Below are 21,919 nucleotides of genomic sequence, written 5' to 3'. Positions count from 1 at the left end.
CGAGATGTCGAGAGAGTGAAACTTAGGACCTAACATCATATTGCAAGCGACCTCATTTATATCAGGATTTGTACAGTTTCCAGGGAAAATCTATTCTTCTTTGGCAAGGGGAAGAAGGTTACTTTTCCTGCCAGAACGACTTGGAGGGATTTTCTAGGTATAAGATCTAGGCTGCTCTTCCCAATATCTCCATGCCAGGTCTCAGGGCTGACTATTTTCCCATCAAGGCCTTAACTTTGACATAGGAAACCTGTTGAAGCTGTGCATTCAGCCTCCTTTGTAACTCAGCCACACTTTTATAATCAGACGGTAAATCTGAAATTTCAGCAGAGCATGCCCGCAGGCTGCAGATGACAATAATTTCCTTTAAAGCTTCCCCAGAAATCTCTAACTGTATAGTATTCCTTAAGTTGGCAGCTAAGTACTCTAGACTGTTTTTTTTAATATTTTTGCAAGAACTTCAGTAATGTCAAAAATACCCCATAACGCAACTCTTACCATTATTCTTGACCTTATTATACTGATCTAGGGCAGTGTCCACTTGATCTCTCAGATCCTTCCCTTGCCCAATTAAACGAATGTGAAAGCTTTAGTATTTATCACATTCTCTATGCCAGAGGGGTTTTGCCATCACACTTACTCCAGCTTTTTATTACCTTTAGACAGGTAGGAAAACCACTGTCAAAACCCCACTTGAGAATCTGCTTTCTGGAGCCATTCCTCGTACAAATAGTCATAACCTAAGTTCCCTGGAAAACAGAATCAAAGGCAAAAGCTGTCAGCTAAGGCTCTATTGAGGTAGGAGGCACAATCCAGGAATCTAGAATGAAAAGAACAGAAAAATAGGGAATACAAATATAAAGTTTTACACACCCGAGTTGGCTGCAGCCTCCAGGAAAGGGCGGCTCTTTTGTTCTCTCACACCGGATGTCTCCAGTTGGAGTGTTGGCATCACTGCACCATGACACAGTGAATAGTGAACAAGAAAGGAAAATAGGTCTACTGGCTCCCTCCATCTTTTGTCTTTTATCAGTCAAATTTCACCACACGGAATGTTTACTTCACTGTGTTCCAGGATATGGGAGACTGCTGGGACAGCTAACCTTCCAGGGTGGCTCTTGAGGAGCCCAGAAGTGATGGAGAAGCCAGAGCCACTGATTCCATTAGGACAGAATTGGAGGCCAGAACTGGTGTGACCTCCTTTGTGCTGGGGATAATGGAAAATGCTGGAGCCTGGTCTTCTCTACAAGTTACTGAGACTATAAGTATTGTTGACAGTCAAGGCGGCAACAGTTGGGGCTGGTCTACTAAGCAAGCAGCCAAGTGGTTGGAAGGTGGGAGAAGCCAAGCAAATCTGGAGAAATACAAAAACAGGAGGGATTAATATATTTACCATTTTGACACCTGGCTACTGACCACCTCCACAGGAAGAGATAGAATCGGCATGTCCAAAACAGAATCCACCGTCTGTACCTGAACATATCCCTCCTCTGCCTGTATTCCTTATCTAAGTGACTACCGCCATCATATACTCATTTACCAAGACACAATGTAGATGTCATCTATCGCAACCCTCTCTCTTCTGCATCTTCCACATCAAATTAATTTCCACATCCAACTTCTCTCTTCCTGATATTGCCACCCACTCCCTCTACAGGGCTTCTCCTGCCTTAATTCAGTGTGAATTTTTTTGCAATAAACAATGTATGAATTACAACAGTCTCTTAACTGATTTTATTTTCTTTGTTCTTATGTCCATGCTGCAAATGGAGACACCATGGACGTAGGGTAGGAATTAAAAACACTCACTTTGCAGTCAGACTGCATTAAGTTTGGATCTAACTCCTTTTTGTCTGGGTGATCTTGATCAAATTAATTAACTTTCTTGCTTCAGTTTCCTGCTGCCTTTAGGATTCACCCATGGGCATCTTAAAAGGATCTCTAAGGGGAGGGAACACAATCCCTGACTAGATCCAGATGTGAGATGACTGAGTAGCAAAGCATTTTAGGGGTAAAAATCTACATCAGGCGTGGTGGCTCACGCCTGCAATCCCAGCACTTTGGGAGGTTCAGGTGGGTGGATCATGAGGTCAGGAGTTAGAGACCAGTCTGGCCAACATAGTGAAACCTCGTCTCCACTAAAAAAAAATACAAAACATTAGCCAGGTGTGGTGATGTGTGCCTGTAATCCCAGCTACTCGGGAGGCTAAAACAGGAGAATCCCGTGAATCCGGAGGCGGAGTTTGCAGTGAGCTGAGATTGTGCCACTGCACTCCAGCCTGGGCAAGAGTGTGAGACTCCGTCTCAAAAAATAAAATTAAAAAAAAATCTGATTTATATTGTTTAATTTTGCTGTTTCCATGATAAAAAGATGTTAGTCCCAGCCTTCTCTTGTGAAAGTTTAAAGGAAACCAATCACACAGGCGTTGTCTCTGCTGTTAAAAAAGTGTGCTGTATTTTTTCAGTCTTTTCAGGTGATTAATACGATCTTCCACTTCTGAGAGACAGGTTCTCTCTGGAGCCTAGACATTACTGACACGGGCCATTGGGGGAAAAAATGATGAATTCAAGCAAATCCAAATGCTGGCATTAACTTCTGATGCTGTCATTTGTGTCGTAAGTGTCTGGTTCAGGAGGTGAAGAAATGGCAAGAACAAATGAAGGGTGCTTTCAAAGCTGAAGTCACTTTAGACTGCATTTTACTGAAGATGTTTGTGGAAGAAAAGCCATTTAAAAAGGCATATGTAGGAGCTGGGTGACTGCCTGGTCTTAACAAATGTGACAAATAGAATGGCTGGCACCAAGACTCTGTTAGGGAATGGTGTGATTTAGGATCAGACACTGACAAAGATGAAGGAATCCTAGAGGTCATGTAGACCAAAACCTTCATGTTATAGAAGAAATTGGCCTGGAGAGCAGGAACGTCAGTGGTTCCCAGTCTAGCCATTTCTACTTATATTGTGTGTTAATTCCTAAGTCTGCAATAACAAATGACTGCAAATGAGGTGGTTTAAGACCACAGAAACTTATTCTTGCACAGCTCTGGAACACAGAAGTCTGAAATCCGTGGTTAAACAGGGCCACATGTTTTCTGGTCTTTAGGGAAGAACTCTGATTCTCCTTTGACAGCTTCTGGTGGTCCCAGGCCTTCCTTAGCTTGTGGCTGCACCGCTCCAGCCTCTGCCTTTGTCTTCACATGTCCTTCCCTTCTGTCTATTTCTCTGTGTCCTCTACTAATCTTATAAGAACACCACTCCCTGGATTGGGGGCTCACCCTAAATCCTGGATGATTTCATCTTGAATCAAATCTGCAAATACCCTATTTCCAATTAGGTCACACTCTAAGGTTTCAGGTGAACGTAAATTTAGTCATCCATTACTCAATCCGCTACAAACCACATGGCTCCTCCTTAACACAAACGGGTCATTCCTGGGTCTGAGGGAGCAGGTAAGGGATTCTGCGCCTCTCCCAATGCCTGAGACCATAATTGATGCATGGATGTTCAGAGTCAGACTGTCTGGATTCAAAGCTCATTAACCCTCAATAAATAAATCATTTCAACGCTTCGGTTTTCTCAGTTACAAAATGGAGAAAACACAGCCCTCCTCATCGGGTGGCAGTGAGAACAAGGTGAGATAATCCACACGGACCACTTAGCCCAGCATGCGACCCATGACTAGGGCTTAATATATACTAGCTGCTACCAATCAAAGCCAGCACAGATGCTTTAGAAGGGTTTGCATATCATACAAAATAAAATGCATTCATCCTCCAGGCTATGTTGGAAGCACCATGTGGCAACTAGATAATTATTCCCACCCAGGTCACTCATTCTTTCTACCCCATCATGGCAAAAGCCCTGACCTCCATACCAATACTTTCAGTGGGGCTTGATTTGCAGGCTTCTACCTGAGCTGTCTGGCTATTGGCAGTTTTTTATACTGTCGGATTTAGCCAGATTCTCATTTGGATATTAAGCTTCAGTATCTAGACTAAGCAGAGATGAACAAAGACAAAGACATCCAAGATAAATAACTCTAGAACCTGAGCTCGAAAAGCTGGTAGCTCTCAGGAAATTCTCAGTCTCTGAACGAAGTGGCTGTGTCTTGCCTGAAAGGATAGCAGGAAAGGAAGCTGGGGCTAGGACCAGGAAGACAGAGGAAGCTGAGGGTGGACCCCGACAGTAGCAGCTTGAAGTCCAATCATATCTTAAGGAAAAGCACAACGAGGCTCTGGGAAGAAGTAAGGTGAGGAAGTACCTACTGAACCTTGGGGTGGGAGGTATACCTGCTGTAGTGAACACTGTGGGGCACTACCTACATCCCCCATCACAGCTGAAGCACTCATTTCTAAAGCCCTTGGGGAATCAGCTCTCAGGGAATCTGCTTCGACTAAGGAGAGCCACCCAGCCCAAGATCACATGGCCTCCCTGGAAGCAGCTCACATGCAAAGTCTGGGCCAGGGGGGAAAAGTATAAAGGCCTGGCCATAGGCAGGATACCCCTGAGGGGTCATTTCATCTCCAGAGCTCTTACGGCATCAGATGTAACTCCATAACGAGCCTTAATGATCCCCTCCTCTTGCAGGTGTCAATATTGAGAACAGCTCAATAAAGCTCTTACACGCAAATTCCCATATCATCATGTTTGCCGGAAAAGCCGTCCCAGACACCTACATTCACAAAATCCCTGAAAGAGGCTCTTCTATCAATCTCATTTTCTTGATGAGAAAATTGAGCTTCAGAGATCAAGCAGTGTCCCCAAAGACATACAGCTGGTAAGTGGTAAAGTCGGATTTTAAAGTCTAGTATTTGCAGCCCCAAAGCCCATGGCGCTTTCACTTTAATCTCTGCCTCCATCAAGTCAGTCGCTAGTAATAAAGCAGAGATTAAGCATTCTCAGGATGAGAAAATAGGAAGGCAACCAGGGTGTTCTATGGGTGAGATCCCTTTTATGCTCTCCCTGGCTCACTTAAAGCCCTGGGATTATAGCCGTGGTTCTTTTCCTTGTTATCTCATTCAGCGCTGGTCACTAAATGTTTGTTTTCTTTTATTAGCCCACTGTATGCTTAGTAGGGGCTCGGGTTTCCTCGTTGTGTTTGCCTAGCTTCTTGTAAGCTTGAGCCATCTGTTCCTCTCAAGGTAGACTGGATGACATTTTTCCCCGAGATTTCCCTACTTTGTATTTTATAAGGGAAGCCAAACTAGCTGATTCGTTGTCCTTCTCTTTCTCTTCTTCCTCCTCCTCCTCAATATGACAACACTGAGAAGCAGCCTTAAAGAACAATGCCATGGCCATATCCATACACTTGAAATTATGTCATGTTTGGATTGAAAACTATGATCAAAGTGAAGCAGTGGAACTTTGCAGTTCATCAAACAGGATGTTTTGAGCCCAAAACCCACAAATGTGTTTCAGCACACTCGAGCTGTGTAATCCTGGGTGAGTTATTAAACTGCTATCTGCAATTTTCTCACCTGTCAAGTGGGGCTAATAATAGACTTATTATTTCGTGTGGGAGGATTTGCTGATCTATATATAATGGTTTTAGTACAGTGTTATAAACTAGCAAACACATACTTAAAGTTATCTATTAATGCATGGAAATTAGAGGTGAATCAAGTTGGGCTCTTCATGTACAAAATACTGTATGACGTTTAGAGCAATTCAACCTGAGATAAGCTGAGTTCCAGAGGCAGACAGGTCTAAGAGAGCTTCTGACATGAACACTGCAGACACCAGCATCCATTCATTCCAAATATTAATATGATCTTCCCTCAAAGGCTGTGATATAGTTGGATTTCTTGAGACCTCTTCTTAGAGAGACAAGAACTTTGTTACTTAAATGACCAATCATGATCAGCTCAAAAACAGCACCTATAGTTCTGTGGTAAACCAAACTCTGAATCTGAACGATCATTCATCAGGCAAGTCTAGAAAGAGCTTTCATTTTGGAATTTAAGGACAAATTATTGAATTGGCCTCGGATATGGGCGACTGGTCCCTCAATTCAATAGGGCTGGCTGTGTAAACATAAAACATGCTTTCAGGATGTTTGCCCAGGGTGGGATAAAAAGGGTAACCATTAATCCAACAATTCCTATCCCCCAGTGCTCAAATTTTTACCCTAAAATGTGGTAGCTCCTCGCACTTCCAAGTTTTATATCTATGAACACATTGTGACAGGGAGAAAGAAGTCTTGGGTCTGGACACATACAGAAAATGTATAAAGAAATTCTGCAAATTAATAAACAAACATCAAACAACCCTACAGAAAACTGGGCTAAATACATAGGCATTTCACAAAAGGAGATATTTAAATGGCTAGTAATCATACGAAAAAGTGTTCATTATTGTCATCACGAAAATGGAAATTAAAGCACAAAGAGATATGACTACACAACCACCAGAATGCCAAAATTAAAGATTGAAGAAGTTATATATTGGGGTGGGTGGATGTAGGGCAACTGAAACTCTCCTATACCAGCGGTGGGGAGTGCAAATTGGTAAAATCTTTTTAGAAAACTGACCACATATTCTAAATGGAAACTATTCTATTACTATTCTAAATTGTACCTATTCTATTACCCAGAAATTATATGTCTAAGTATGCATCCAAGAGAAATGCATATATAATTCACAAAAAAAACACATATAACAGTGTTTGTGGTAGGATTGCTGTCATTGTCCTAAGCTAGGTTTCTCAACCACAGCACTACTGACACATTGAATTGAATAATTTTTTGTTGTGGGGGATTTCCTGGTGCTTTATAGGATGATTAGCATTGTCTTGGCCTCTATTCACTAGGTTCCAGTAGCCTCCCCCACTCATTACAACCCAACATGTTTCCAGACTTTGCCCAATATCCCCTGGGGGCCGAAAAATCATCCCCGGTTGAAAACCGTTGTTCTAATTTCAAAAGAATCCAAAAACCTATCAACAATAGTATGAAAAAATAATGGGAAGCATGTTCATTCATTGCAATATTATACAGCAGTGAAAATAAATAAATTAACATACTTCACAACATGTGCAAAAGAAGTCAAACACAGTAGGGTTTATACTCTAACGTTCTCATATATAAAGGTTGAAAGTAAGTAAAATTGACCTCTGGCTGCAGAAGTCAGAATGGTGGCAAACTTTCAGGGGAATAGTAGCTTGAAAGAGGCGTAAGAGAGGCTTCAGGGATGTCAATCATGTTCTTAATTGCAATATTATATTCAAAATACCAATTGTAAAAGTTTTAGAGCAATAGATTTAGTTTGTGAACTTTTCTGCATATATATTACATTTCAACCAAAAATGTTTCCCCAAAACAAGGCTGGGCATGGTGGCTCACACCTGTAATCCCAGCACTTTGGGTGGTCACCGCAGGCAGATCACTTGAGACCAGGAGTTTGAGACCAGCCTGGCCCGGATGGTGAAACCTGGTCTCTACTAAAAATACAAAAATTAGCAAAGCATGGTGGGACATGCCTGTAGTCTCAGCTACTTGGGAGGCTGAGGCACAAGAATTGCTTGAACCTGGGAGGTGGAGGTTGTAGTGAGCTGAGATCTTGCCACTGCACCCCAGCCTGGGCAACAGAAAGAGAGTCTGTCTCAAAAAAAAAAAATCCCCAAAACAGATGTTTTATATACTTTTATTAGTTTTCTACCAGGAAATTTTATATAGATGTAATCTCTGACACATTGCCAAAAATGGAAAGTTTATAGACAGCTGTTTTGTATTGAAATGTGTTACTTTTTCTACTTTCCAAAATAGCATCTTGCTACTGTCACTGAAATATGATCTCAGTCTTAGTCTCCTTTGCTCCTGATCAGCAAACAACCTAAATAAACCATCACAGTGATCTCAAATATCATTTTTTCACTGTAACCTTTCCCTAGAGTTTTCTCTTCTGAAGAGTATCACAGACCGTATATTTTTCAAGTCAAAATGTGTTTTTTGAGAGTATCACACACCGTTTGAGGTAAATAGTACCTCCCTAGGTCTGCATGACTGCACTAAAATAACTGATAAGTTCTATTGCCATTAAAGTTGGCTATGGTTCAGTTGCATTTGATATTCTAGGACCTGACTGTATAATTCTGTGTACTTAGGACATAATTTGCATATTTTGACCTTTCTACATGTAGTTAGTTACATCCTGTGTGATGTCGGTCCTCTCAGAAAGCTGGTCTTTTCCAACATGTATTCTTCACAAAGAATTGTTCTCAAAAATTAAGAACTATTCAAGCTGTTCTTTTAGTTCCGAAAGTCCTCTCTGATATTTTGTTTTAGAGAAGCAATATATTCATTTGTCAGTGTTCACTGAATTAGTTAAGAAATAGTTAATTTATCAGTTCAAAGAGGAATGGAACACAAAAGGTATAAATTATGAAATTCCTATAAGAGGACAAGGGGAGAGAGAAGGCAGTAAAATTGATGGGAAAGGTCATGGGGGTATTTCAGACCTTGTCCACAAATTTGTTGACATCACTCTCATTGAAAGGTAGGGGCTACCTCGTCTCATCTTGAATCCAGGCTGATCTTAGTGACTAACTCGTATCAATAAAACGCACTGGAAATGACTTCTGAGGTTGTGTGACTTTTCAGTGCCAAGTCAGAAAAAGCCCTGCAGTTTCCTCCTGGTTCTCTTGAGATGCTGGCTGGGGAAGACCAGCCATCATGGATGATGTCTGACTATGCAGAGAACATCAGGCTGAAGAGGCAGCAGTTCTGTTGACAGTCCCAGCTGAGTTCCATCCATCCTACAGCGCATCAGCTGCCAGCCACATGAGAGTGCCATCTTGGATGGCCATCACAGTCAAGCCCTCAAATGACTGTAGTTGACATCTGACCACAATTACACAGGAAACTTCAAGTAAGAACAGCCTCACCTACCTCTTCCAGAATTATTGACTCACAAAATCATAAGGAAAATAGAATGGTTGTTTTAACCTTCTACTTTGAGGGATAACTTGTTATGTAGTGATTGCAAGAACAGAACAATCATGAGTTTCTCTTAAAGATAATAGTTCCGTCTAGTTGGGCTCAACAAGCCTGTATTGAATTCTTACTACGTGTCATGCACTATGGCAGAAGTTCTAGATGCCAATATAACAAAGCCACCGTCTCTTCCTGGTAGAGGGTCAGTCACGTCAGGAATAGTTACAGCAGAATGCCATAACAGATATAGTAAGAGTGGTATGTGCAAGAATCAGAGCTGAACAAATGAGATGGTGATTAGCTATTTCTTAGAGGCGTTGATGTTCAGTTGATGTTCAGTTGTTCCACCCAGATTCAGATTCCAGCATAAATACTACTTAATGCTACCATCTTGCACACATTACCTAATTTCTGAGCCTAACATTTCCTTCCCCTGGGAAGAAGATTCCTTGGTGTAACACTCACTCCTTCCCAAAAAACAAAAAGTCCCTTCATTTAATTGGTGAGTTTGGGGCATAAGGAAGGTGTATGCTCCAGCCCCTCCCTTTCATTTTTCTTTGAGTTCTGGCTGATGTAGGAGCCAGGAATTTCAGCTACTCCCTGCCACATGGTGACAGAGGGCTGCTGCTTTTGAGTTAGGGGTGGGAACTGCAGTGGGCCAGCATGATTTGTAAAGGTGTAAGTTGGTCTAACTCATTATTAGAAGGCCCCAGATTTATGCCATATTATAAATAATAGCTTCTCGAAACTTGTTTATATTTCCCACAGATGCTTTTTACCGTCTCTCAATTGGTTTAATTGATTCTCAGTTGGACAGGGGAGAAAATACTGTGTTCAGCATCCATCATGCTGGGCCCGAAATCTGAGAATGAAACTGAAATACCACATGGTGAGTCTACTTTAGGCCAGGATGCAGGAATTTAGACTTCAATGAGCACATAGCTTTGACCCTGACAACCTAGAGAGGCTACCTTGAGCCGCACAACTCTTGCTTACAACTCGGTATGTGTTTAGCTTTCAGCTGACCTCACCAAGGTATGTAGCTCTAGGCTTTAGGCACAGCCATATGGGATTTTTCACCTTGGTGGTTCACATCAGCTTATGGCAACTTTGTCCACAGTGAGCTGCTGTTTCTATAGAGACAGAGCTGTAAGCACTAGAGCTTTGGAAAACAGTACAAATGCCGCAGGAGAAACACCGTGTGCTGTGGGGTGTTGGTCGCCACAGCTTGACCTTAAACTAGGAGGTATGATTTTTCTAAGCAGTTGTAGCTGAGGTAAGGATTCCATTTTAGGATAAAGAGAATCATTCCATACTCAGACCGTTAAGGCATTGGTGGGCAAAAAAGAATAATTATTGCCTTTACATTTTAAGGCAGCTGAAGACACAAGAGAGAACTTGCCTTTAGATTATTCACGTCAAACCTTGGTGGAAAGGGCTAAATCTACTGCCCATATTCTATCCTGTTTTCTGGTCCAAGGAGCAAACGGCAAATAGATAGCCTTGAATATACATAGCTTGTCCAAAGGCTACAGTTTTAAGAGACTTGAAGAGTTGCTGAATGAATTTCAAGGAGGTATAGTCATCTTAGGAGCATTCAGGTACTTTCCATGCTAAGATGGACCTCTGAGTTTTAGAGAAAGAAAGGGACGGATTAAAGCAGTAAGTTAAAGCATTATGGAAACAGTGGATTGGTTGTAAAAAGAAAAGAGAAACAGCAGAGCTGTCTCCCACTCCTGCAAGAAAAGGCATAACAGAAGGAAGTGCTACTTAGAGCCTGGGTTATTGAAGCAACACAGCAGAAAATTTGGTCCTCGTTATACTCCAGAACTTTGAAATCATCTACAGCAGCTGGTGAGCCATTTATGCTCCAGAGGAAATGAAAGAGAGGGGATGAGGAAAACCTGTTGCTCAGGAAGTGGGATTCACAGACTTAACTCCACTTAGAGGAGAGTGGCAGCAGCATGTGACGAGTGACCAGAGACACCCCAACGAGGCCAGACCACTGAGCAGAGCCCACCCCCAGGTCAGCATTATGCCCTAAACCATGGGCTTCCAAAACAAAATGACAATGAAGACCTAGGGAATACGCAAAATAGTAATAAACGCACTTCCAGTTAGAAGTGCTCAACTTTGCATAAACGTAGCCATGTCTCAAATGCTACTCTCCCCAAGAGAGAAAAATGTCATGCACAGGGGTCTTCCTGTCCCAACCTCTGTCATGGTAAATGCACTGGACCAAAATGAACCACTTGATGGGTAATTTCTTCTAACTCAGTTTAAATTTACCAGTTTGGACTCTAAACAACTGGGATGTATGAAAAGGGCGAAAATTGAAATTGTTTCCTCCACTGACCTTCTTTTCTTTAGAAACTGTTGAGCGTTTTCCCTGGTCTTTGGCAACACTGAGAATGGCGTTCTCAGAAAATGACTTTGTCTGGATTAACTAACCCTTCTCGGAATTGGGGATTCTTGCTTCTAAATTTGGAGCTGTGCAGCAGAAGAGTGGACATCTGAGCTGCCTGCACCCAGGGCTTGGCTTGTTCCTAAACCAGCTGAAGCATCTTAGGTGAATTCCTTAATTTCCAGGCTCCAAGTTTTTTTCATTGATAAGGAGAATAACACTATATAAAGAGTTAATGTAGTTACAGTTAAATAGTAATACATGGAAAAATGTCTAGAACAGAATTAGTGACTAGATATTACTATTAGAATTAGTATTTTGTCCTCTTTAATAAGTAGGTAGGTTGAAAAGCTGATGTAAAACTAATATAGTTTCTGAGGCTTGAAAGGATTGAGTTTAGCAAGAGACAAGTCGGCTTACAGCTGCTGAGGCTGTCCCAACCTCGCCTGAAGCTCCTCTAGCTGAGGCAGAGCAGAATAAATGGTTGGGGAAAGGGGACTTTTGGCTTTTATTTTCTTGGTTTTTCACTTATCAGGGCAAGGGAAACGAATCTATCAGCTTTAATTACGCCCTGCAAATATGCTAATGGAAGGGAAGTTATATCCATATGTAAGACATCCCTTTGCTGACATTTTGTCATTAAAGTGTGACAGTGTTGTCATGCAGTCTCACTGCAGAATTTTGAAAGTCTGTTTGAGGACGTGGCCGGACATGGTTTGGGATAGCAAATAGAGCAGGGAATAGAATACAGAATACGGAATGGATTTTCTGCCTTAGAATGTGGGTTTAGAGTTAATTTGATTAATGATTTGTTCTGGTTCATTTCAGACTCCTTTGAAGTTAAATAATAAACTGTCCACCCATGATCCTAGGAGAATACACAAAGGCACTGTGAACAAAACTGTCCGAAAAAGCCACTGATTTTCTTCCTGGAGACAGTCATTCATACGCTGAGTTTTTAAGTCTTGTGGGTATAGAAAATAAAAAGCTAGAGAGGTTAGTGAACGAATGCTTCTGCTCTGCTCCTGGTGCCTCCCTCCCTGTGAAGGGAGCTCCGCAGTGAGTCACCTATGGCCTCTCACTCAGCAACCAAGGTGGTGAACATGGGGTAAAAACTGGGAATGTGTCACCTGGATACATGCTTATATATTTCTCTTTGGAATGGGGCTGCCTAAGGAGCCACATCTGCTCAATGTTCTGCCAGAAAGTAAAAGCAACCACTCTGGCGATCCCCCGATGCCTGTGACTGAGTGAGAAAATCTGGGCCGGGAGCAGTGGCTCATGCCTGTGATCGCAACATTTTGGAAGGCCAAGGCAGGCAGATCACCTGAGGTCAGGAGTTCGAGACCAGCCTGGCCAACATGGTAAAACCCCGTCTCTACTAAAAACACAAAAATTAGCCAGGCGTGGTGGTGGGTGCCACTTGATAATCACAGCTCACCTTGGTTGGACAAGCTATATTCAAGAGGCCATATGTGACTCACTGCAGAGCTTTCTCCACAGGGAGAGAGGCACCAGGAGCAGAGCAGAAGCATCCGTTCACTAACCTCTCTAGCATTTTATTTTCTAAACCCACAAGACTTAAAAACTCAGTGTATGAATAACCACCTCTAGGAAGTGGCTGTTTAGGACAGTTTTGTTGTCAAAACTGCTGAGGCAGGAGAATTGCTTGATTCCCAGGAGGCAGAGGTTGCAGTGAGTGCAGATCACACCATTGCGTTCCAACCTGGGCAACAAGTGCAAAATTCCGTCTCCAAAAAAGAAACAAGAAAGTCTGCTGGGGCCCCAGCCATGATGCCACATTACAGGCAGGACTCAGAAAGCTGGGGCAGGCAGTAACAACTGAAGGACAAGAAGGCTATGTTCCAGCCAGCTCCTCAGGAACTTTCCTGAGAGCCACATTCAACAAGTTCCACGCCATGTCATTGACAACCCCTGGACACAAAGAAAGCTGGAAAATGTAGTCATTATGCTGAGCACAGTGACCCCAGATAAACTTGGGTTCTTGTTGGAGACTGTGGGAAAATAAGTGTTGCATAAGAAACCGTAGGTCTCTGCCAGGGAGCCCTTAGCAGAAGCCTGAGGGAGGTTTTGAGAGAGCTTTTGTTTTCCTCTAAAGAAGAAAAGTTGCAGCCTGAAGAAAGCCCCTTGTCCTTTTCTCTCCGAGCTTTGAATGTGGATTGACACCAAGAGGTGGATTGGCCATCTTGCAACCCAAGGGAATAAGCATAGGGAGGAAGGATAAACGCCAAAATAAGCCACAGAGGTTTCTGGTCTTGCCATTGCTGAGTCATTGCTGAGTCATTGAGCCAACACTAACAGCTACTTGCCTTCAATGATCTTGTTGTGTGAAAAATCACTGGTGTATTAGTCCGTTCTTGCACTGCTATAAAGAACTACCTGAGACTGGGTAATTTATAGAGAAAAGAGGTTTAATTGGCTCACGGATCTGCAGGCTGTTACAGGAAGCCTAGCTGGGAAGGCATGGTGGAAGGCGGAGGGGAAAAAGGTTCATCCTCCATGGCTGGAGCAGGAAGAAGAGAGCAAAGTGGGAGGAGCTACATACTTTTAAACAAGCAGATCTCATGAGGACTCACTCACTATTATGATGACAGCAAGAGAGAAATCCATCACCCCCCACCCCCCGGGCACCTCCTCCAACACTGGGGATTACAATTAGATATGAGATTTGGGTGAGGACACAAATCCAAACCATACCAACTGGAGTCACATGTTTTGCTGCCCTACAGGCAAATATATTCATAACTGATACAAATCTTAAATATTGGTCATTTGGTTTGGTTTTAGCTTCCTTTCTTCGTGTGTGTGTGTGTGTGTGTGTGTGTGTGTGTGTGTGTGTGATGTGGTGAAAGAATTAAAGCCTGTCGTTTTTCTCACAGCAAAGATAGGAAGTTTGTGAGATAATGCCAATATAAAAGTTTTCCAAAGGATCAGAAAGATTTCTAGAATTCACTTAATCCATTTCCATGTCTATGTTGTCTGCATTTTCTAAAGACAATATCCTCTTCAGACATACTTCCCATCACTTCAAAGCTCTATACACGACCAGAGAGTTTTAGTATTTAATTAGCATCTTGCAGAATTATAACTCATTTCCCCTCTGTCCTAGCCTCAGTGAATAGAGCGAACAGATGTTCTACTTCCCCTGACAAAATCTGTTCACTCCTCAATGGCTGTAATTAAGTGCCTCCTCAGCCTTCTCGTCTGGGCAAATTCATTCAATTTATTGAAATCTGGACGCTAGAGGACTAACACTTCCACCTTTGGGTCACCACTGTTGCACCTCTCTGGACTCATTTCAAAGCCAGTATATGTCACTTCAGTAACTTTTCAGACGCCAGGAAGAAATATGAAAATAAAGACCCAAAATTGGAAGTGCGTCATCTCAAGCTCCTTTCCTGATAATCCAGCTTTGAAAAATTCCTCCCCCATCAACATTGCTGGCAAGGTTAAATATGTCTTATTTGTTTGAGGAAGTTCTAGCTATATGCTGAAATCATCTGAAGAACTTTTGGAGAATATTCATGCCTAGGCCTCGTTCACAACAAGTTTGATTTCACTGGCCTAGGTCAGGGTCTCAGCATTGTTGTTCCATGAAGCTTTTCCAAATGCATCTGATGCACAGCCAGGCTTGAGAACCAGCAAGCTATTTCCTCTGGCTATTCTTTAAGTTTTATTATCTCCTGTCTCCATTTTGTTCCTACTCCATAAATCCTCTCACAAGCTCTTGGGAACTTGCTCTCCACGGCTTTACCCTGTCTGTATACAAACATGCTCACTTCTTCCCCACCTGTAACAAAATCAACAAAGCAAACAACAAAAAAAGTGAGCCTTCTGCCACGAAAGCACCTCTAGCTAGCCTGTCGTTATTCTTTCACAACCAAGTACTATGGCTGAATGTTTCTCCCCTCCAAAGCTCATGTAGAAATTTAGCTTCCATTGTAGCACTATTAAAAGGCGGAAACTTTAAGTGATTAGGCCATGTGGACCCTGCTGTCTTAATACCCTTTTAAAATGTGGGTTCAGCCCTCTTTTCTCTCTTTGCATTTTCATCTTCCGCCATGTGAAAATGAAGTTTTCGTCTCCTCTGGAGGATGCAGCGTTTGAGGCACTATCTTGCAGTCAGAGTTGGTCGACCCACTGGTGCCTTGATCTTGGACTTCCCAGCCTCCAGAACTGTAAGCCAACAAGTTTTCGTTCATTTTAAATTACCCAGTCTGTGATACTCCATTATAGCAGCACGAAATGGACTAAGACACTAAGCTTCTGGAAAAGTCGACCTACATACACTCTTACTCTTTTATTCATTCCTTAATCCACCTGGCTTTTAAAATGTATCTTCCTATCCATGTTGAAAACTATTTCAATCATCAAGGTGCCGAATCTAAAATTACTTCTTGTTTTTATTTTACTTCACTTCTCTGCAACTGTTGACATTATTGTCCACAGTCTTTCTAAAATACTTCCTTCTCTTGTCTTTAAAATATTACACTCTTTTTACCTGCCTGTCTCTCTCATTGGTTTGCTTTGCCAGGCAACATTTAAAATGCTGGTGTACCCCAGGCACCATACTAGTCTCCCTGTAAAATTTCTAAACACGCTCCCTGGGTAATCCCAATCTCCTCCTCTCTTTAGTCTTCTTGTTGATGTGTTACAAATCTGTATATCTGAGCTCTAGCTTCCCGAGCTTCAGATCCATGCATCCAACTCCTTTCTGGCATTATAATATCTGGCAAGTATTTCAAATTTGAGATATACAAAATGTAATTGTTTTCTCCTCCTCACCAAACCTACCAGGTAGGTTTCACATAATCTTTAATTAATTAATTCCATTGTCTTTATTAATAGTACCACTAATTACCTAGACACCCCAAGAATCACCTGCACCCTTCATTTGTGAACTTCTCCCATATGTTGGACACCAAGTCTCATTAATTCTACTTCTAGAAGATCTCTTCAAATTTCCCTCCATTGCTCATGCCTTAGTCCAAACTCTTAACTCAAAAAATTTCCATATATAATGGTCTCTAATTGGTCTGTAATCTATTTCCACACAGATGCTAGAATTATCTTCATAAAATAGAAATTTGATTACATTCAACCCAAAATCAAAAACTTCAAAAGATCTTTATCTTTTATGGTACATCATTTGATCATTAATTCATTCACGAATTTTTGTAATTTAGTCTCCTCCTATCTTTTTATTTTCACCTTCTGCTCTTCTCCCAGGCGCCCTGAAGTTACTAGAGTTTTCTGAACAAATTCATGTCTCCTATCTTAGCACATTGTTATTCCATTGCTGGGAATGTCACTAACCAACATCTAACCCCTCCTTATCTTTTATGGATGATAACCTCTCTCAGGGCTTTCTCATCTTTACTGCACTTACAGCCCTCTGCATAGTATCTGGAACATGGCAGGTACCCATTCAATATTTACCGTGTGATATCTTTTCTGTCTGCCTACATCCCACTTCAGGCAGAGTTAGATCTAATAGCTATGGTCTCATAGCAACATGTACATACAGCTATAATACAATAGTCTTCATCCCATTAGATTGTAATTATTTGTTTATTTGTCTGAATCCCCTACTGAATGATGAGTTCTTTGATGGAAGAGGATGTGTTATGTTTGCTTTTGTATTCCTACCATTCAGCAGTGTCTAATATATTGCAGATACTGCTGATTTTTAGCAAGTTCATTAATACATTCATAGAAGTGATAAGATAGGTGAATTGAATTGAGAACTTAAAAACTTAAAGATTGTGCAACTTGCAAAAAGAGAAGAGATACCCAGACATCAAACTACCTTTGTAATGTATATACCATAAGGCTTGAGTATATACATATTAGAAAGATGTAAATTGTTTTCAAAAAGAAAATTACAAGATAAATTTTCTTTTACATATAATGGGTGTGAAAATATATTTCTGATATTCTAATTGATATACCATCAATTCCTTTCTGTCTCTTATTTAGGAAAAGAAATAAATAGTTTTTTGCCTCAATTTTGGCATATCTCTATCAAGTAAGTTCAGCAAATAGTTTCTGGAGTCAGAATTCCAGGGTTTGAATTCCAGCTCTACCACTAGGATCTTGGGAAAATCATTGAATCTGAGCTTTAGTTTACTCATTTGTAAATTTAGAGTTGTTTCAAGGGTCAAGTAAGATTATATACATAAAACATTCAAAACAGGGCCAGATAGAATTAGAACTTGAGTCTCCGATTCATAAGAGCAACAGCCTATTCCTATAAATCATAAATTACTTTACCTGTGACATGAGAGACATGTGACATACTGTGGACATTGAGAAATGGCCTCAGTTTTGGGGATCAAATATATATTTATATAGAATTTACAGGTTTCATAAGAAATACACAAGTGGTTTATCCACCTGAAATTTGTAAACAGGGTAACTGATGTAGTTCTAACTATGCTGTTGGGACTCTGTATTTGTACATCACCACTGATATCTGTGTGCTACCAGAGATTCCAGTTTTCTGTTCTGTCTCCTCATGAGCCCCTGACTGACAAAACATAAGCAGTCATTTGAACATGTCATATGAATCACTAGATTTGTCTCATTTTTATCATAAATAAATGAAGGAAAACGGACCATTGAACAGTAGGATCCTAGAAGTCATCTTAGAGACTATGTCCTATTAAACTTCATTTGACAGATGAAAACATTGAGAATTTGAAAGGTTAGATAATTCCATCAAGATCACATGACTGGGAAGAAGGTTAGAATGAGTCTCTGGCTGGACTAAAAGGAAGTCACATAAACAGATGAATTAACTAGACAAAGTGAGACTTCATTTGTCAGTGTTGCTGATAAGAAGGGGATACTTCTTAAAGCTTTGTGAGAAACCCCTCAGTTGCCTTCCTAAAGAGAAAGGCATTCCATTAGTATAAATAAAGGAAGAGAAGATGTATCTTGTACAGTATAGAAGGTTTGTCAGGAGAACATTTTGTAAAGATAGAAGTTTGAGGTGACTAACAAGAAATACTAGATGAAGTGAGTATAAAAATTAAGAATCAGTACATACGTGTTCCCAGAATTGCTGTGGGATGGAGGTAGTCTTATTCACCTCCACAGGATGTGAGCTGGTGGAAAGAAGAACTTCTCTTTTATGAAGAGAGTGAATGAAAGTTCTTGGTCTGAATACCATTGGTCCAAATTGGCTAAGATGTTTATCCCTGAAGTAATCATCTTGCAAAGAATGGAATATAATAGTTGCCTCAGCTCTGTTTCATACACCTGATCCCACCACTGGACAAATTATAGATATTCTATAAGGTTTAGCTAGAAAGTGACAAGGAGTATTCAAGTTTACTGTGTTTTAAATTTAACGTAAATCAGCTGAGCTACTTACAGCCTGATCAGTCAACTGAAATATGATTTAAGATGTTTTGAGGTTTTTGTTTTACTTTCTCAAAGTAAGATAGACCAAAATTTAATGTATAATGATTTAGTTAAACGATGGTAAATACTTTCATTTCAATAACTGCAAAGAAATTATGAAAAGTGAACATTTTAAATAATTGGAAAGACCCAGGCCATTCCAAATCTCTGATTAGCTCATCACCTACACCTCAGATTGGAAATGCATATGTCTACAAATGCCAGGAAGAGACCATCAAAAAATAGTTTGTCTGGTATCAAAACATAATAAGTAGATAAAGACTAGGGCAAGCTGGAAATGAGACAGCCTACTAGAATTATCTGGAAATAAAAACTCAACATTGCCCAATATTTCAAATGTTTTCAAGAGAAGACAAGGCCATACTTTAGGCAAAATTATGTCAATTTTTAAATGTTGGTAATGAGAAAGTAAAAAATGGCCCTGCTGACAACCAGACAACAAGGTTCCCAAAAGATTACAAATAATGCTCCAACCAACCCATAGATAAGGTCACTCCACAGCCATGTTTAGAGAAAGACACAGATAAGACCACTCTGTGACACAAAAATGACTCAATATCCCCCTCTTCTGACTCCCATCACCAGTGTGAGTGGATACTGCTTCTGTAACAATTATACCTCTAAACTTACTTTAATACTCTCACCTCTTAGATAAAACTCATTAAGATACCCAATCTCTGCATTGACCTACCTTCTTAGTATAAGTAAAGGAAGACATGATGCATTTTGGAACGTATAGAGGGTCTGTCCCAAAAACATTTTGTAAAGATAGAAGTTTGGGGTGATTAACAAGAAATATTAGATAAGGAAGGAGCACCACCAAATCCAAGATGGCGGCCAGCAGGAGGCTGACGAAGGAGCTTGAAGAAATCCGCAAATGTGGAATGAAAAACTTCCGTAACATCCAAGTTGATGAAGCTAATTTATTGACTTGGCAAGGGCTTTTTGTTCCTGACAACCCTCGGTAGGATAAGTGGGCCTTCAGAATCGAAATCAACTTTCCAGCAGAGTACCCATTCAAACCACCGAACATCACATTTAAAATAAAGATCACCCTAACATCAATGAAAAGGCACAGGTCTGTCTCCCAGTAATTAGTGCTGAAAACTTGAAGCCAGCACCCAAAACTGACCAAGTAATCCAGTCCCTCATAGCACTGGTGAATGACCCCCAGCCTGAGCACCCACTTTGGGCTGACCTAGCTGAAGAATACTCTAAGGACTGTAAAAACTTCTGTAAGAATGCTGAAGAGTTTACAAAGAAATATGGGGAAAAGCAATCTGTGGACTAAAATCTGCCACAATTGGTTCCAGCAGGTGTGAGCAGAGACCCCGTGCAATGCATTCAGACACCCCGCAAAGCAGGACTCTGTGGAAATTGACATGTGCCACCGCCTGGCGTTCACTTGTGGCAGTTACTATCTACAGTTTTCTTAATCAAAAGTGGTCTAAGTAACCTGTAAAGAAAGGATTAAAAATTTAAGATGTTCTTAAAAAAAAAAAGAAAGAAAGAAAGAAAAGAAAAAGAAATACTAGATAAAGTGAGTAGAAAAATTAAGAATCAGTACATACTTGATCCCAGACTTGCTGTAGGAGGGAGATGGTCTGATTCACTGCCTCCCTTCTTGGCAGTCTGAAATCTAATCCTTGTCTCCATGTCCTAATCCCTCCTCAAAATCATCTAACATAAGCCCAAACCCTAAAAGAAGACCCCTTTTAACAACTTCCTTCCAAAATGCTCCTGGGGTTTCCCCAAAGCAAGACCACTCTTTTCTGAAACAATATAAATAGAACTATTTTTTTTTTCACTGCAGATGTGCTCCTGGTAGTCTCTGATCCATTGGCTTGACAGCAAGTAATTTAAAAAAATTTTAAAAACACTGACCTCTGAGCTAGATCGAGGCTATAAACACCCACCTTTTAATCTCAGTTAGGTGTGATGGTTAATTTTATGTATCAACTTGACTGGGCTATGGGGTGGCCAGATAGTTGGTCGTACATTATTTTGGGTGTGTCGGTGAGGCTGTTTCTGCATGCAGTGAACATTTACAATAGACTGAGTAAAGCAGATAGCCCTCCCTTATGTGAATGGGCCTAATCCAGTCTGTTGAGGGCTTGAATAGAATGAGATAGTTGAGTATGGGGAAACACCTTCGGACTAACTGCCTTCAAGCTGGGACATTGGTTTTCTCCTGCTTTTAGACTTGAACTAAAACATCGGCTCTTCCCGGGTTTGGAAACTGTTGGGTTTCAGACAGAACTGTGTCATAGGCTCCCTTGGCCCTCCAGCTTAATTGTGTGGGCCAATTTTCTACAATAAATCTCTCTCTCTCTCTCTCTCTCTCTCTCTCTCTCTATATATATATATATATATATATATATACACACACACACACATATGTGTGTGTATAATTCAAAATATTTTCATTAAATTTTAAAATACTCATATTTATATATTTGTGACATACATATGACATTTCTATGTCTACATTTATCTACCTATATATCTATATCTCTCTATATGTCTATATCCTATTGGTTCTGTTTCTCTAAAGAACTCTAGCTATTGCAGGAGCAAAAGGGTGATGTAACATAAATGGGCAGATTTTTCCATTTTCTTACGTCATTTTGTGTTTTCTTTCTCAGTAGATTAAAGGGGGGTGGAAAATTACAGAATCCAGTGCACGCCACTTCAAGTAAAGGTTGCGATCATTTTTATTCATGCCAGGAGGAAGGACTTTATTCTGCTTGATTTGAGCAAATCCATTATCGGAGCTTTCAATTTCAGGCATTCCAAATTTAGGTCCACTTGGGGCTTGGATGACTGCTATGTCTAAGAGGGCTCCTTTCTTTGCAATTTCTTAAAATGCAAGAACAAAAATCAGGAAACATTAGAGAGCCCAACAAAATGATTCAGATATTTATATAGGTAACTAGATGCTATCGCTTTTCTTGACTAGAATTTTGCTACAGCTTCATCAAACAAAAAGAGACTCTATTCCTAATAGTGCATCTGGTCATCAGAAATGCAATTAGCAAAGACAAAAATGTATAAAAGACAAACAAATGGCTTCCCTGGCTGAGAAGAGCCAAACAAGTCTGACTGTGGGTGATTTTAGAGGCCTGGATAGTGGCTTC

The 21,919-nt window shown here is 40.8% G+C and overlaps 1 pseudogene; it reads left to right on the top strand.

The window, feature by feature from the left end:
- Positions 1–19,586: 19,586 nt before the first annotated feature.
- LOC118149519 (ubiquitin-conjugating enzyme E2 L3 pseudogene) lies at positions 19,587–20,073 on the top strand (annotated as a pseudogene).
- The last annotated feature ends 1,846 nt before the right edge of the window (positions 20,074–21,919 follow it).

The sequence above is a fragment of the Callithrix jacchus genome, chromosome 19, assembly GCF_049354715.1.
Source record: "Callithrix jacchus isolate 240 chromosome 19, calJac240_pri, whole genome shotgun sequence".
NCBI classification, from domain to species: Eukaryota; Metazoa; Chordata; class Mammalia; order Primates; family Cebidae; genus Callithrix; species Callithrix jacchus.
Note: the sequence above shows the minus strand (reverse complement) of the source record. Positions and strands in the feature narration are given on the sequence as shown.